The sequence below is a fragment of the Sus scrofa genome, chromosome 1 (assembly GCF_000003025.6).
Source record: "Sus scrofa isolate TJ Tabasco breed Duroc chromosome 1, Sscrofa11.1, whole genome shotgun sequence".
NCBI lineage: Eukaryota > Metazoa > Chordata > Mammalia > Artiodactyla > Suidae > Sus > Sus scrofa.
In genome coordinates this window covers 113781812-113796582 of record NC_010443.5, presented here as the reverse complement: position 1 = coordinate 113796582, position 14771 = coordinate 113781812, and the positions used below count along the sequence as shown (strand labels likewise).

General features: G+C 40.4%; 1 long non-coding RNA gene across 3 annotated transcripts in view; it reads right to left on the bottom strand.

The window, feature by feature from the left end:
- LOC102158936 overlaps nt 12839–14771 on the bottom strand; it is a 358073-nt gene continuing 356140 nt past the window's right edge. For 2 of the 3 annotated variants that reach the window (XR_002344696.1, XR_002344701.1), the window contains one exon: nt 12841–13776. This is a non-coding gene — a long non-coding RNA (uncharacterized LOC102158936). Of the gene's footprint in view, nt 13777–14771 lie in introns of all 3 variants that reach the window. The other variant, XR_002344700.1, reaches the window with a different exon arrangement.

Below are 14771 nucleotides of genomic sequence, written 5' to 3'. Positions count from 1 at the left end.
GTCAACCACAAAACTTAATAGAAACATTTACTTTAATGTCAAAAGGTAGAATTTCTCTATGATTCCTCAACCAATTGAGAATTCTGAGCATGTCAAAGGTTGTAAGACCTTTCTAACCATTAAGAGCCAGAGGTAACACTCAGCTGATGAATAAACTAAGTGGAATAAAAATATCACATTTAAAAATCCGATCCTTAAAATAAAAATACAGATTTTTATTTCCTTTAAACTGCTTACACACACACATACACGCACCTTATTTAAAGCTATGTCAGTACTCAAAAATGTCATTATGGAAAAAGAATTTACAATTTCCAGTTACAGAGAATGGTTTACAAGTTTGATTTAGCCACAGAACCTATTGTTCAAATAAAATCTCATGTGGTATCCACGAGGAAACCAGAGCTGCTATAAACAGAGACTGGGGAAGAATATTTGGGTTCCATCCTGCCTATGACATCCTCTTACACCCTCCAATACAGCCACTCGGGGTCTGTGAAGAGAAACTCTGTGAGTGGGTGGGGGTGAGAGGATCTTCTGAACATAGGTTGTAAACTATTGATAAAGGATTTGGGACAAGTTGTTGAATATTTTTTATAAAGTGTTGAAACTATCAGAGGCAATGTAGTTCAATTCCAGGTAATTTGCCAAAAACTTCTTAGTAAATGAATTTAAGATAAAGTAAACAGAATTATTCAGCCTTCCAAACATCACCCACAAAGCCATGTTGTATATCAAGCTGTATATCAAGTTGTATATCAATTCTCAAACTGAGAATTTAAGTTTTCTGAGATAACACGTTTATTAATCACAGTATGTGGAGGGAAACAATGTAGTCTTGGTCAGATTTACTATGTTGATTCTCTAAGTTTTTACAAAAAATAAACAGGTACATAGTTTATGGTAGATATAGATAGACAGATGATAGGTAGGTAGGTAGATAGATAGATAGATAGGCAGGAATGTGGGTAGACAAATAAATAGATAGCCTGATCCACCAAGCCCCAACCTCTTTCTTGTTGCTGGAAATAGCATAGCTTTTATTGAAAGAAGCAGTCCCTAGATTAATGAAAGGAAGGCCCTCATAGAAACTGGACATGAACAAATGAACTGAATTATCAGAGAATCCATGCAACTCTGAGGATTGACATGCTGTCCTGGAATAGTTTGACCCTTATCTCCCTCCAGGGCTGCAGTTCAGCCATGTTTGCCTTTATGGGCCCTTTCCTGCACAGAATTTTTTTTTTTTTTTTTGCTTAAATTATGTTTTATGACTGTACTGGTGGCAAGCTATATATATATTTGGAGAGGTATTAAGAGATATCAAAACATTTTCCTGGGCTACTAATAGTACCCTGGGTTCTAGTGTACCCCCAGATGTCCCAGAGCTTAGACATACTGCAGCCTCTTCCTCCCTGTGGTCCTCAACTCCCTGTCTGTGGGGTCTCAGGAAACAGGGCCAAGGGCAGACTGAGCCTGAGAGGAGGGCTGGACACAGAGAGCCTTGGAAGTCATGGAGGTGGTGAAGATACTCTGGAGGCCAGGCCTGAGGCCATGGGCACCATCCACATCTTGGCCCTTCTCTCTTTCTCAAGCATTGAGCAAGAAGGGGGCTTCCTAACCTTCTGAAATGGAAGCAGTGGGGTCCTGGGGCTGCTCCAGAGACCCTGTAATATGTTATTTACATATGATTCTTCCTGGCCTTTTGCTTACTGTTCTTCTTGTATAGCCTCAGCCCCAGCCACACAAACTTCTGTCCTGATTCTTGAAACCACCACACAAGCTCATGCCACAGGACCTGGGCACTTGACATTTCTCTTGCCTCAAATTCCCTACCTCATCTTCCTCAGATCTACTCAAATGTCACCATATTATTCAAGTCTTTCTGACAACCCTGTCACTATCTATCCTCTTCCCTGCTTAATTTTTTTTCCACAGCATTTACAAACATCTCTAAAATATTCCTCATTAAGCATGTTGGGTTTTGTCTGCTCTTCCCACTGCAACAGAAGCCCCATGCTGGCAGGATTTTTTGCTCTTTTATTCACTACTGCTGCCCCAGTGCCTGGAACATGGTAGCTGCTCATTAAGTATTTGTTGAAGGAATGAAAGCATGGATTATAGAGTCAGATTCTTTAGGTTCAAATCCTGGAGTCTCAGAATTAAACTCACTAGGACAGTAGCTAAGTTCCTTAACCTCTATTCACTCATCTATTAAGTGTGGATGATTATAGCAAGATAATCCATGCAAAGCTCTTACAACAGTTCCAGGCTCGTGGTATATATTTAATAAAGATGAACTGTCGCTGCTGTAGCAGCAGTTGTTTTGTTTTTTTGTTTTGTTTTTTGGTTTGGGGGACGGTTTGGGCTGCTCCCATGGCCTGCAAAATTTCCGAGGCCAGGGATCAAATCGGGGCCACAGTGGTGACAATGCTGAATCCTTAACCACTAGGCCACCAGGGAACTCTGGTTGTTATTATTATTAATGTAGTTCTAATATGCTGTAGTTTGCAAACATGGAATAAAGAAATCAGAATTTGGTTACAAGCTCTTCCCTTATTCTCCATAATTTAATAATTCCGTTACATACATCTTCCAGAAACTATCTTTCAAGTACCTAAGGATCCAAAATCCTTCTTATTTTTCAGTCTTAACAGAAGTCAGTAGGATTGCCTTCATTTTTGTTGTTGTTGTTATGGTAGACTTTTAAAATATACAGTAGTAGGAAATAGTGTAATGCTAGAACAATAGCATAATGGACTGTCTACCAGTTGTCAATACATGGCCAACACTGTTTCGGGTTTTTTTTTTTTTTTGGTTTGGGGGGTGGTTTGGGCTGCTCCCATGGCCTGCAAAATTTCATCTCTACCCCCTCCCTGCTTCTCACTGTTCCCCCCCGGGATTTTTTTTTTTTTTTTGAAGCAAATCACAAACATGATATCATTGTATTCGTGGATATTTTATATGTATATCTAAAATATAAGAATTCTTTAAAAAATAGAAATATCATGGAGTTCCCACTGTGGATGAGTGGTAAGGAACCCAACAAGTATCCATGAGGATGTGGGTTTGGTCCCTGACCTTGCCCAGTGGGTTAAGGATCCAGCATTGCCGTGAGCTGTGGTGTAGGCCCGCAGCTGTAGCTCCAATTTGATCCCTATCCTGGGAACTTCCATAGGCCACTGGGGCAGCCCTAAAATAACCAAAAAAAAAAACCCAAACAATATCACCATAAAAAATAGTTATCAATAATTTCTTAATATCACCAAATATCCAGTCACAGTTCACATTTCCAGTGAGACTGTCCGTCAACTCTGGTGAATAACAATGTGGAACCTGTGAAGAATGAAAATGGGATTTACTCTGATGTCTAATTGTGTAGGAGAATGTTGGGATTTTGCAGCACAAGGTTACCTCAGTTCTGCACCCTGGTTTCAGAGTCTTCTGTAAGATTTTTGCAAAATATTTTCATTCTTATATGAAAAAGTAAATGCATTTGCCTACTTTTACTAAAAGTGGCCATCTGCAAGAAGTGAAATTATTTTTAGGCAGGGAGGAAGTCTTAAAGGCACCTGAATCCTAGAAAAGATCTTTAGTAACTATTTCCCCATCAAAAACTGCACACTCCATAAAACGCTTACACTTTAAAAGGTAAAACACGCTATGAAAAGAAATCCGAATATTTCACATCCATGCAGCCCTACGCAAGCCACTGTGGCTGATTCAGGTAAGTGAAAGCCCAAAAATTCCTTAACTACTCTACCTGTATTAGCAATACTTGCTCTTCCTATTTATTGCTCAACATTTTTTTTTTTTTTTTTTTTGGCTTTTTAGGGCCAAACCCATGGTATATGGAAGTTCCCAGGCTAGGGGTTGAATTGGAGCTGTGGCTACCAGCCTATACCACAGCCGCAGCAACTTGGGATCCTAGCCATGTCTGTGACCTACACTGTAGCTTGTGGCAATGCCAGCTCCCTAACCCACTGAGAGAAGCCAAGGATTGAACCTGCATCTTCATGGATACTAGTTGGATTCATTTCCGCTGAACCACAACGGGAACTCCTTTTGCTCATGCTTTTTGTCCAAAGATTTCAGACCTTTGGGAGTAAAAATGTGACACAGTATTGCCCAACTTTTGCATAAAGGAAACCACCTTCGCCAAAGGGAGATTTGACAGCGTTCCGCTGGCAAATCTCATCTGGTGATGTTCTGAGAATTAGATTCTGATCTAATAGATGATGTATTTGTAGCCAAAAAGTACTCTATGGACCAAAGAGAAAAGAGGACCATGCACTGTCCTTGCAGGAGCCTGTTCTTAGCCTGGGGCCAAGGGCAGGGAATAGATGTTTTGCTGCTGAACCACTGACGTTTGGGACTAAGACCATGAAAGGAGTCTGTGCAATCACAGATTGGAGGCTGTGTGGTTAGTACTTAAGACGTCAGGTGCTAGAGACAGCCAGAATGAATTCTGATCCACTGGTGAATATCTGTATGACTCTTTAAACCTCAGCCGCTTTACCCATATTATGGGAATGCTAACAGCATTTGCTTTCTACATGTTGTTGAAAATATTATGAAATTACCTGTGAAACATTCAGCAGAGAGCCTGACATTTACTTTCTTCTTCATGTCAGCTAATTATTATTTCATATTTACAAATTCAGCTGTACATCCACTTTGCTAACAAAAAAAAAATTGATGAAGAAAAATCTCTAGGTGTATAAATTTGCTGATATGTGATTGACTTAGCTTTGACAGTTTGCTTCATATACTTTGGTGCACAGAACGTGCATAGGGCCATGCTTTGTTCATGAATTAGAGTCTAGCTTCAATAAAGAAACTAACCAAATTACTTAGTTGCCTAATGGAGCTACCAAATTTATCTAAAAATCTATCAAAAATAAAAATGATTTATAGGTTTAGTGCAATTCCAATCAAAGCTTCGGCATGCTTTTTTGGAGAAATTGACAAGCTGGTTCTAAAATGTATATGCAAATACAAAGAAACTAAAAAAGACAAAACAAACTTGAAAAAGAGGAACAAAGTTGGAGGTCTTCTACTCTAATTTTAAGACTTTCTATAAAGCCATGGGAATCAGGATAGTATGCTATTGGCATAAAGAGGGACAAATAGATTAATGGAACAGAATAGAGAATTTAGATTTTGACCCACCCTTATGCAGTAAATTGATTTTCAATGAAGAACCCCATGCAACCCTATAGAGAAAGGAAACTGTTTTCAGCAAATGGTACTGAACAACTAGAAAAAGAGGAAATCCTGACTCCTTCTTCAGGTTAACCTAATATACAAAAATAATTCAAATGGATCATAGACTTCAGCTTAAAATCTAAAACTATAGGGAGTTCCCATTGTGGCACAGTGGAAACGAATCCAACTTGGAACCACGAGGTTGTGGGTTCGATCCCTGGCCTCAAGGATTCTGTGTTGCTGTGAGTTGTGGTGTAGGTCGCAGATGTGGCTCAGATCTGTTGTTGCTGTGGCTCTGGCATAGGCCAGCAGCTATAGATCCAGTTGGACTCCTAGCCTGGGAACCTCCATATGCCGTAGGTGTGGCCCTAATTGGACAAAAGACAAAAAAAAAAAAAAAAAAAAAATCTAAAACTATAAAGCCTCTGAAGAAAAACATGGGAGGATATATTGTCATCTTAATAGAAGTAGAAAAATCATTTGACAAAAAAACCAAAACACTTTTATTACAAAAATACTCAATAGGAGTTCCCATCATGGTGCAGCAGAAATGAATCTGACTAGAAACCATGAGGTTGTGGGTTCGATCCCTGGCCTAGTTTAATGGGTTAAGTATCTGCTGTTGCCATGGGCTGTGGTGTAGGTTGCAGATTTGGCTTGGATCTCGCGTTGCTGTGGCTCTGGCATTGCTATGGCTCTAGCGTAGGCTGGTGGCAACAGCTCTGATTAGACCCCTAGCCTAGGAACTTCCATATGCCTCGGGTGCAGCCCTAAACAGACAAAAAAATATAATAAAATAAAAATACTCAACAAATTAGTATAGAAGGGAAATTCCTTTAGCCAGATAAAAAGTGTCTACAGAAAACAAACAGCAATATTGTACTTAACGGTGAAAAACTTAAATCTTTCCCCCAAAGATCAGGAATAAGACAAAGATATCCACTCTGGTACTTTTTTTTTGGTACTTCTATTCAACACTTTATTGGTGGTCATAGCCAGGGAAATTAGGCAAGAAAGAAGTGAAAGACATTTAGATGGGAAAACAAGTAAAACTACTTCTATTTCAAAATGACATGATCCTTCTTTTTTTAAAATTAAAGTATAATTGATTTACAATGTTGTGCCAATTTCTGCTATAAGCAAAGTGACCCAGTCATTTTGTATGTATGTATGTATGTATGTCATTCCTTTTCTTATATTATCTTCCATCATGGTCTATCCCAAAGTTTGGATATAGTTCCCTCTGGAACCTCATTGCTTATCCATTCTAAATGTAATAGACTGCATCTACTAACCCCAAACTCCCAGTCCATCCCAGAAATGCTATGATCTTTCATGTAAGAAATCCAGAGGATTTCACAAATCATAGACGTTTATATCACTGGGTATAATAAATGAGTTCAGCAAGGTCACAGGACAGAAAACCAAAAAAGACAAAAATCAATTTTATTTTTGGATACTAGCAATAAGCCATCCGAGAACAAAATTACAAAAAACAATTCCATTTACAATAGTAGCCAAAAGAATTACATTTACAAATAAATTTAACAATAGAAGTGCAAGCCTTCTACACTAAAAACTATAATACATAACTGTGGGAGGGAGGTGTGACTACCGAAGACAGAATGTAAGAGAGCAGCATGAGAAGGACTAAGCCTGCCACCATAGTCTTTGAAGATGGAGAAGAATGTCATGTGCCAAGGTAAAATGGTGGTCTTTCTGCTGGAAAAGACAAGAAAATAGACTCTCCCCTGGAGTATCTAGGGAGGAACACAACCCTGCCAACACCTTGATTTTGGTGAATACATGCGGGGTTTTTGAACTACAGAGCTGTAAGATAACAAAATTCTGCTGTTTTTTTTTTTTTTTTTTCTTTTGTCTTTTTGTCTTTTTGTTGTTGTTGTTGTTGTTGTTGTTGCCACTTCTTGGGCCGCTCCCGCGGCATATGGAGGTTCCCAGGCTAGGGGCCGAATCGGAGCTGTAGCCACCGGCCTACCGGCCTAGGCCAGAGCCACAGCAACGCGGGATCCGAGCCACGTCTGCAACCTACACCACAGCTCACGGCAACGCCGGATCGTTAACCCACGGAGCAAGGGCAGGGACCGAACCCGCAACCTCATGGTTCCTAGTCGGATTCGTTAACCACTGCGCCACGACGGGAACTCCCAAATTCTGCTGTTTTAAGCCACTGGATTGGTGTTAATTTGTAACAGAAGCCACAGAAAACTAATACACATGGCTAACACTCCCAAACATTCACAAAACAATCTTGAAAAAGAACAAAATTGGAGGATTCAGAATTACGGGGTTTTTGTTGTTGTTGTTGCTGTTTTCTTTGGCTGTGCCCACAGCATACAGAAGTTCCTGGGCCCTGGGATCAAACCCAAGCCACAGCAGTAACAACACCAGATCCTTAAGTACTAGGACACCAGGAAACTCAATTTTATAACTTAGCACAAGCTGCAGTAATCAGGACAGTGTGGATAAGAATAGACATATAATGGAATAGGATTGCGAGTCCAGAAATCAAACTTCACATTCATACTCAATTGATTTTCAACAGGGGTACCTAGACAATTCAATGGGGAAAAGAACGGTCTTTTCAACAAATGGTGCTGACACAAAGAGATATCCATCCACATGTGAAAGAATGAATGTGAATCTATATCTTAAGGTATACAAAAACTAATTCACAGTGGATCAAAGACTCCAAATGTAAGGGCTATAAACTCTTAAAAGAAAACACAGGCATAAAACTTTACGACCTTGGACTAGACTGTGGCTTATATTGAAAGCATAATCAATAACAAAAAATAATAGATAAATTAGACTTCATCAAAGTAACTTTTGTACTTCAAGGACACAATCAAAAAAGTGAAAAGACAATCCATAGAATGTGTGAAAATATTTGCAATCCTATATCTGTTACGAAACTTTTATCCATGGTATATTAAAAAAATTATAACACAACAATGGGGGAGTTCCCGTCGTTGCTTAGTGGTTAAAAAACCCAACTAGGAACCATGAGGTTGCAGGTTCGATCCCTGGCCTTGCTCAGTAGGTTAAGGATCTGGAGTTGCTGTGAGCAGTGGTGTAGGTCACAGACAAGGCTCTGATCCTGCATTGCTGTGGCTGTGGCATAGGCTGGTGGCTACAGCTCCGATTCAACCCCTAGCCTGGGAACCTCCATATGCCGTGGGTGCAGCCCTAAAAAGCAAAACAAATAAACAAAAACCCCACAACAATAAAAGGACAAATATGCCCATTTAAATGGGAAAATGACTTAAACAGACATTCCTCCAAAGAAATATAAATGGCCAATAAGCACAGTGAAAGAAACAATTAGCCACTAGGAAGGAGATGCACATCAAAACCACAATGAGAGGCCACCTACTTGAATGACAAAAAGATGGATAATATCAAGTATTGGTGAGGATGTGCAGAAAGTAGATCCTTCATAAATGGTTTGTTGAAATATGGAATGGTGCAGCTGCTTTGGGAAACAGACCTCAATAATTAAGCAGAGTTACCACAAGACCCAGCAATTTACTCCTTGGTCTATGTTCAAGAGAAGTGAAAATGTATGTATGTTCACATAAAAACTTGTACATGAATATTCATAGCACTATAATCCCTAAGAGCCAGGAAGCAGCCCAAATGTCCATCATTTGATGAATGGAGAAATAAAACATGTTATTTCCATGTTTTATCAGGAATGAAGTCCTGATACATGCTGCAACATGGATGAACCTTGAAAACAATTTACTAAGTGAGAGAAACCAGACACAAAAGGCCTCACATAGAATAATTCCATGTGTACGAAATGTCCATAATAGCAAATCTGTTGAGCCAGAATGTAGACTTTTCAGTCCCTGGTTGATAGGGGCTGAGGGGAGAGGAAATGGGCAGTGACTGCTAAGAATCACAAGGTTTCTTTTGGAGGTCCTGATAATGTTCTGGAATTATAGGCACCACTCTGTGAAGAATCTAAAAACCACTGAATTATACACCTTAAAAGAGTCAATTTTATGGAATGTGAATCATTTTTCAATAAAAAAGAATGTTATGACCATGTGAAGAACAATCTGGACACTAAATGATACGTAGTGATACTAAATATGTATATCTCCATGATTCAGCAATTTAACTCTGTATACATTTCTGATAATCAGATGCATGGGGCATATCCATGGGGAGGTTTATTTCATTTTTGACAGCATGATGCTAGAAACAACCTGAAAGTCCATTACTATGGAAATAGATAAATGAAATGTGGTGGATACATACTATCAAACACCATGCAGCTGTTAGCAGCAATGAGCCAGATGGATATCAGCACTATAAATAGGTCATAGAAACAGTGTTGAGTCAAAAAATAAAAAGAAACAGAACAGGGCCTATATATGGTAAGCACCATTTATGTGAATCAAAAATGCATAAATACAATATATTCTTCAACGCTGCATGCAAATGTAAGAAATCAGCAACTTAGAATGGGTACCAGTGGTAGGAGTGGGGACCAAAGAGTAAAGACTCAGGAAAAAGGGGGAAAGTAATAAAATAACATAGGAGCAAAGCCAAGGACATGCAAATGCTGATAATGTACCATGTCTGAAAAGTGTAAATAACTCCCTGCCCCTGAGGTCCAAAGAAAGAGAAGGAGGAGGACAAGGATGGGGGCAAACTGGCGGGGAGAGGAGGCAGAAAGAAGCTAGCTCAGATACACTTCAAAATTTAAAAAGAGATCTTCTCCAGCAGGTGGGATTGTTGATGGGGTTTATCTCCCCATTTTTTTAAAAAAATTTTTTTTTTTTTTGTCTTTTGTCTTTGTTGTTGTTGTTGTTGTTGTTATTGTTGCTATTTCTTGGGCCGCTCCCGCGGCATATGGAGGTTCCCAGGCTAGGGGTTGAATCGGAGCTGTAGCCACCGGCCTACGCCAGAGCCACAGCAACGCGGGATCTGAGCCGCGTCTGCAACCTACACCACAGCTCACGGCAACGCCGGATCGTTAACCCACTGAGCAAGGGCAGGGACCGAACCCGCGACCTCATGGTTCCTAGTCGGATTCGTTAACCACTGCGCCACGACGGGAACTCCCCTAAAAAATATTTTTTAAAAACGTTTTTTAGCTTTAAAAGATTTTAATATGGCAAAAGTCTTAGATGGCTTTTGAGTGACACTTAAGCGCACCTTCATGGTACAGACAGCCAGAATTATAACCAGTACCATTCCTCTGGGTCATTAAAGTGGATTAAAAACAACTGCCCTGTGGACTATAACCCATCACTGCCTCTATCCATTCTTATCAGACCTGTTCTAGTCTTAAGCTGACATTTTGAGTGCTCAGACAATTACCAGCGACCTGGATCCCACTCAGCTATAGTCAAATATTGTCATCTCGCTGAAAGAAAGGCATCTGATATGGGTTTCTGACTGGCCTTACAATAAGGTTATCTTGCAAAAGACTCAGAAATGAGTAAAAAAAGAGTTCTTCAGGATTTAATTCAGAACCAGCTGGAAGAACTGAATGGGGTGAGCAAGTGTCAGGAATCTTAGAAATTCTTCTGGAAGCTAGCTTAGTACCTGGCTTGACTCTGCTGGGGCAGCACAGTAACCCCCACTGCCGGGGCCCCCGAATACCACTCATAGAAGCAACTCAAACCCAAGATCTGGGACAACCAACTTTATTTTGTCCATACCTGCAGCACTTGGAAAGAAGTTCCTGGGCTGGAGATCAAACCTTCACCACAACAGCAACCGGAGCCATGGCAGAGACAATGCAGGATTCTTAACCCACTGAACCACCAGGGAACTCCTACTGCTAACTTCAGTAGTGGGTTTGTACTTTCAGGTCACTCACTATGTCACCCTGGGGCCAGGTGCTGTTACTTGGTAGCCAGGTCCTTGCTACTGTAATCCTACTTCACTTCAATTCCTTGTGCCCTGGTTTCCCCATGATTAGGATGCTCTCCTGCTTCTCTAAGTCCTGCACCCTAATCCCAGGTGCCATGACTTCTTAATGTTAACTGGTTTTCTAACCCTTCTGGAAGAACTAAATGTTCTCTAGGTCTGGCCTTACTCACTTCTGGTGATGACAGACCTATGTAAAAAGGCAGGAACAAAAGATGGCCCTAGTGGGTCTATATGATACAGTTAGAGCACCAAATGAGTTGAGCCATTCAAAACATGCTGGGGCCAAAATCATTCAATTATGGTACAGAGATGGAGGACACATTTTAATCAATATTTTGAGCAGTAAGAACAACAATAAAAAAAAGGCCCACAGCTTTGGGCAGATGGTTAATGCTAACAGATGGTAGATAAAAAGCAGCACTATTTTTATTATATTCTTCAACACCATGCCATAAGACTAGGGATAGGCATGTGCTATTCAAATTCTCAGAAAAGTGAAAAGAAACTGCATATTGAGTAACTTATTATAATAAAACGCTAATGAAACCCCCCTGTTGAGTTAGTATATACCTGCCATGATGTGTCTCCTTTCATACATTACCTCATTTTAATTATCACATCAAATCTATGAAGAAAGCATTCTTATCCTCATTTTACAGATGAGAAAGCTGAGACACAGTGGAGGTGTGAGTAACTTGCCTTAGTTCACAGTAAAAATAGCCAGGATTTCAACCCAGATGTTTTTGACTATAAAGCTTGCGCCCTTCAAATTCTAAAACAAATTGCTTGTGACTGCGTAGGAAATAAAATGGTGTTCCTTAGGGCCCCACATGAGCTAATTAATAGCCAATCATGTCAGACTAAATTTAAACCACTTTATTTAAAGTTTTAGTTAGAAAATTCATGAAATGGCTAGAGGTCAAATAATTCCTTGACTTCAGCAAGGCACATCGTCTGCCCTGTCTTGTAAATCAAAAAAAGAAAAGCGGCTTGGTGGACAACAGACCAAATAAATAGACTCCTAGCTGGAATGATCATTTCCTAAAAGGGCTGCTCAGTCAGTGGAAAGACCTACTCAGCAAGAGGACTAGTGCCCTGCCAGGGGACCCTGAACTTGTCTAGTCCTATTCAATTGTTTTATCAGTGACTTGAATAAAATATGTGTGGCACATCTTAATTTGCAGATGACATGTGGGAGAATCATTACATTGTATAACAGATTTGAATAGATTTTTTAGCTGGAATGACCATTTCCTAAAAGTGTTGCTCAATTAATATGTCTAAACTACTCAGAAGATCTTTGGTGCCCTGAAAATGGATTGAATTTCTCTGGTCCCATTCATTGATTTTTTTTTTTTTTTTTTTGTCTTTTCTAGGGCCGCACCCGTGGTATATGGAGGTTCCCAGGCTAGGAGTCCCATCGGAGCTGTAGCCACAGGCCTATGCCAGAGTCACAGCAATGCCAGATCCAAGCCAGCCTATGCCAGAGCCACAGCAATGCCAGATCCAAGCCAGCCTATGCCAGAGCCACAGCAATGCCAGATCCAAGCCAGCCTATGCCAGAGCCACAGCAATGCCAGATCCGAGCCACATAGGTGACCTACACCACAGCTCACAGCAACGCCGGATCCTTAACCCACTGAGGGAGGCCAGGGATTGAACTCACAACCTCATTGTTCCTAGTTGGATTCATTAACCACTGAGCCATAACGGGAACAAGCTATTCATTGATTTTTATCAATGATTTTGATAAAATATGAATATGTTTGTCAAATTGCCAAGGACACAAGGGATAATTATTCGAGGACAGAACTAAATTTTTTTCTAAAAATCTCATCAAGCTGGAATGATGAATCACAACAGACAAGATGAAAATTACCAAGGCGTAGGGTAGCAGGAGGGGTGGGGAAGAAGTCCTTTATTTAGGTCCATAATACCACTTAGAAAGACATTGGAGAGAAGTTGCCAAATACCCATCCTGTGACAAATGCCAGGAATTTATAGTTGGCTACACATTCAATCCAATGATGTGGTAGCTAATGTAAATTAAATCCAGAACAGTATTAATAGTGCCAGGATAAACAAAGGCTCTATTCCTTCCATCCTCAGCACAAGTTATACCGGTTTTATTTTTGGAAATATTTTCAAATGCTTTGTTCCAAGTTAATTATTACTGTATAACAAATCACTCAAATTTTGTAGCTTACAAAAAGTTTACTCATCTCTTATGATTCTCTGTGCTGACTGGGCACAGATGGGTGGTTCTTCTGTTTGTTTTGTTTGTAATCTCTCTTGCAGTTGCAGTCAGTGAGTAGCTGGGGCTGGAGTACTCTGGACAGCAGTCCTCCATGGGCAGGACATCCAAGAGGGCTTCTGCAGTCACAGAGGTGACGTCTTGGCTCTCCTCCACAGGGCATCTCATCCCCCAGGGTCTTTCCTTGCCAGCAGCATAGCCAAACTTCTTACAGGGTAGCTAGCTTCCAAGAGCACAAAGATAAAAGGCGTTGGTCTTTCTTAAGGCTTAGGACCTAAACTGGTATGGTTACTTCTGCCCATTTTATGTAGGTCAAAGGTAAGCCAAAATTCAGTAACGGAGCCACTGCACAGAACATTAATACCAGGAGGAATCATTCACTGGAGGCCATCTGAAGACCACTGCAGAAGGACAACAGGTTTATAATGAATCTCATTCTAAAATTTACGTATGACATGAAGGACATATAAATTTGGGAGTTTAGCCTAGACATGATGTTTTATAAGTTAACAACAGAAATTTACAAATCGTGTGTACAAAAGAGGTCTTAGAAACATCCCATGTAGTTCCAGGGAACAAAGTTAGGACTAGAGATAGGTTTTAACTCAATTGCTAAGTACCCACTTTGCAGGGGTCTGGAAAGAAACTTCTGTCTGAGCAGAAAGTCATACTGGTAGCTTCTAAGGCCCCATTTCCAATTTCAGAATCTAAGCTTCTCATTACCTGCCTCCTCTTGTTATTTCTTGGTATGTTAGTCCTATCTCCTCAGCCAGATTTTAAACTGGAGAAGCTGAGGCGTTCCCTTCATGGCTCAGTGGTTAACAAACCCAACTAAGATACACAAGGATGTGGGTTCAATCCCTGGTCTCCCTCAGTGGGTGGGGATCTGGTGTTGCTGTCAGCTGTGGTGTAGGTCCTGGATGCAGCTCGGATCCCGTATTGCTGTGGCTGTGGCATAGGCTGGCAGCTTTGGCTCCAATTTGACCCCTAGCTTGGGAACATTCATGTGCGTGAGTGGGGCCCTAAAAAGCAAAATTAATTAATTAAATAAATTGGAGAAGCTGAAAGAAGGAATAAAAAGATTTCTGGGGTGCTACCTGGTGATCTAGTGGTTAGGATTTGGTGCTTTCACCACCGTGGCTCGAGTTTAATCCCTGGCTGCTCTGGGAACTGAGATCTCACATCAAGCCACTGTACACTGCAACCAAAATAATAATAATAATAATAATAATATTTCTGGAATGGCTTCTAGTCTTATCTCTGCCCACAGCAATTTTCTGTGTGACTTTGGGCAGGTCACTTAATGTTCCTGGGCCTCAATTTCTTCATCTGGAAAAGGAGAGGACTGAATTCTAACTTCCTTCCCAGCACAAAGTAAGGATAATAAATAGAATCT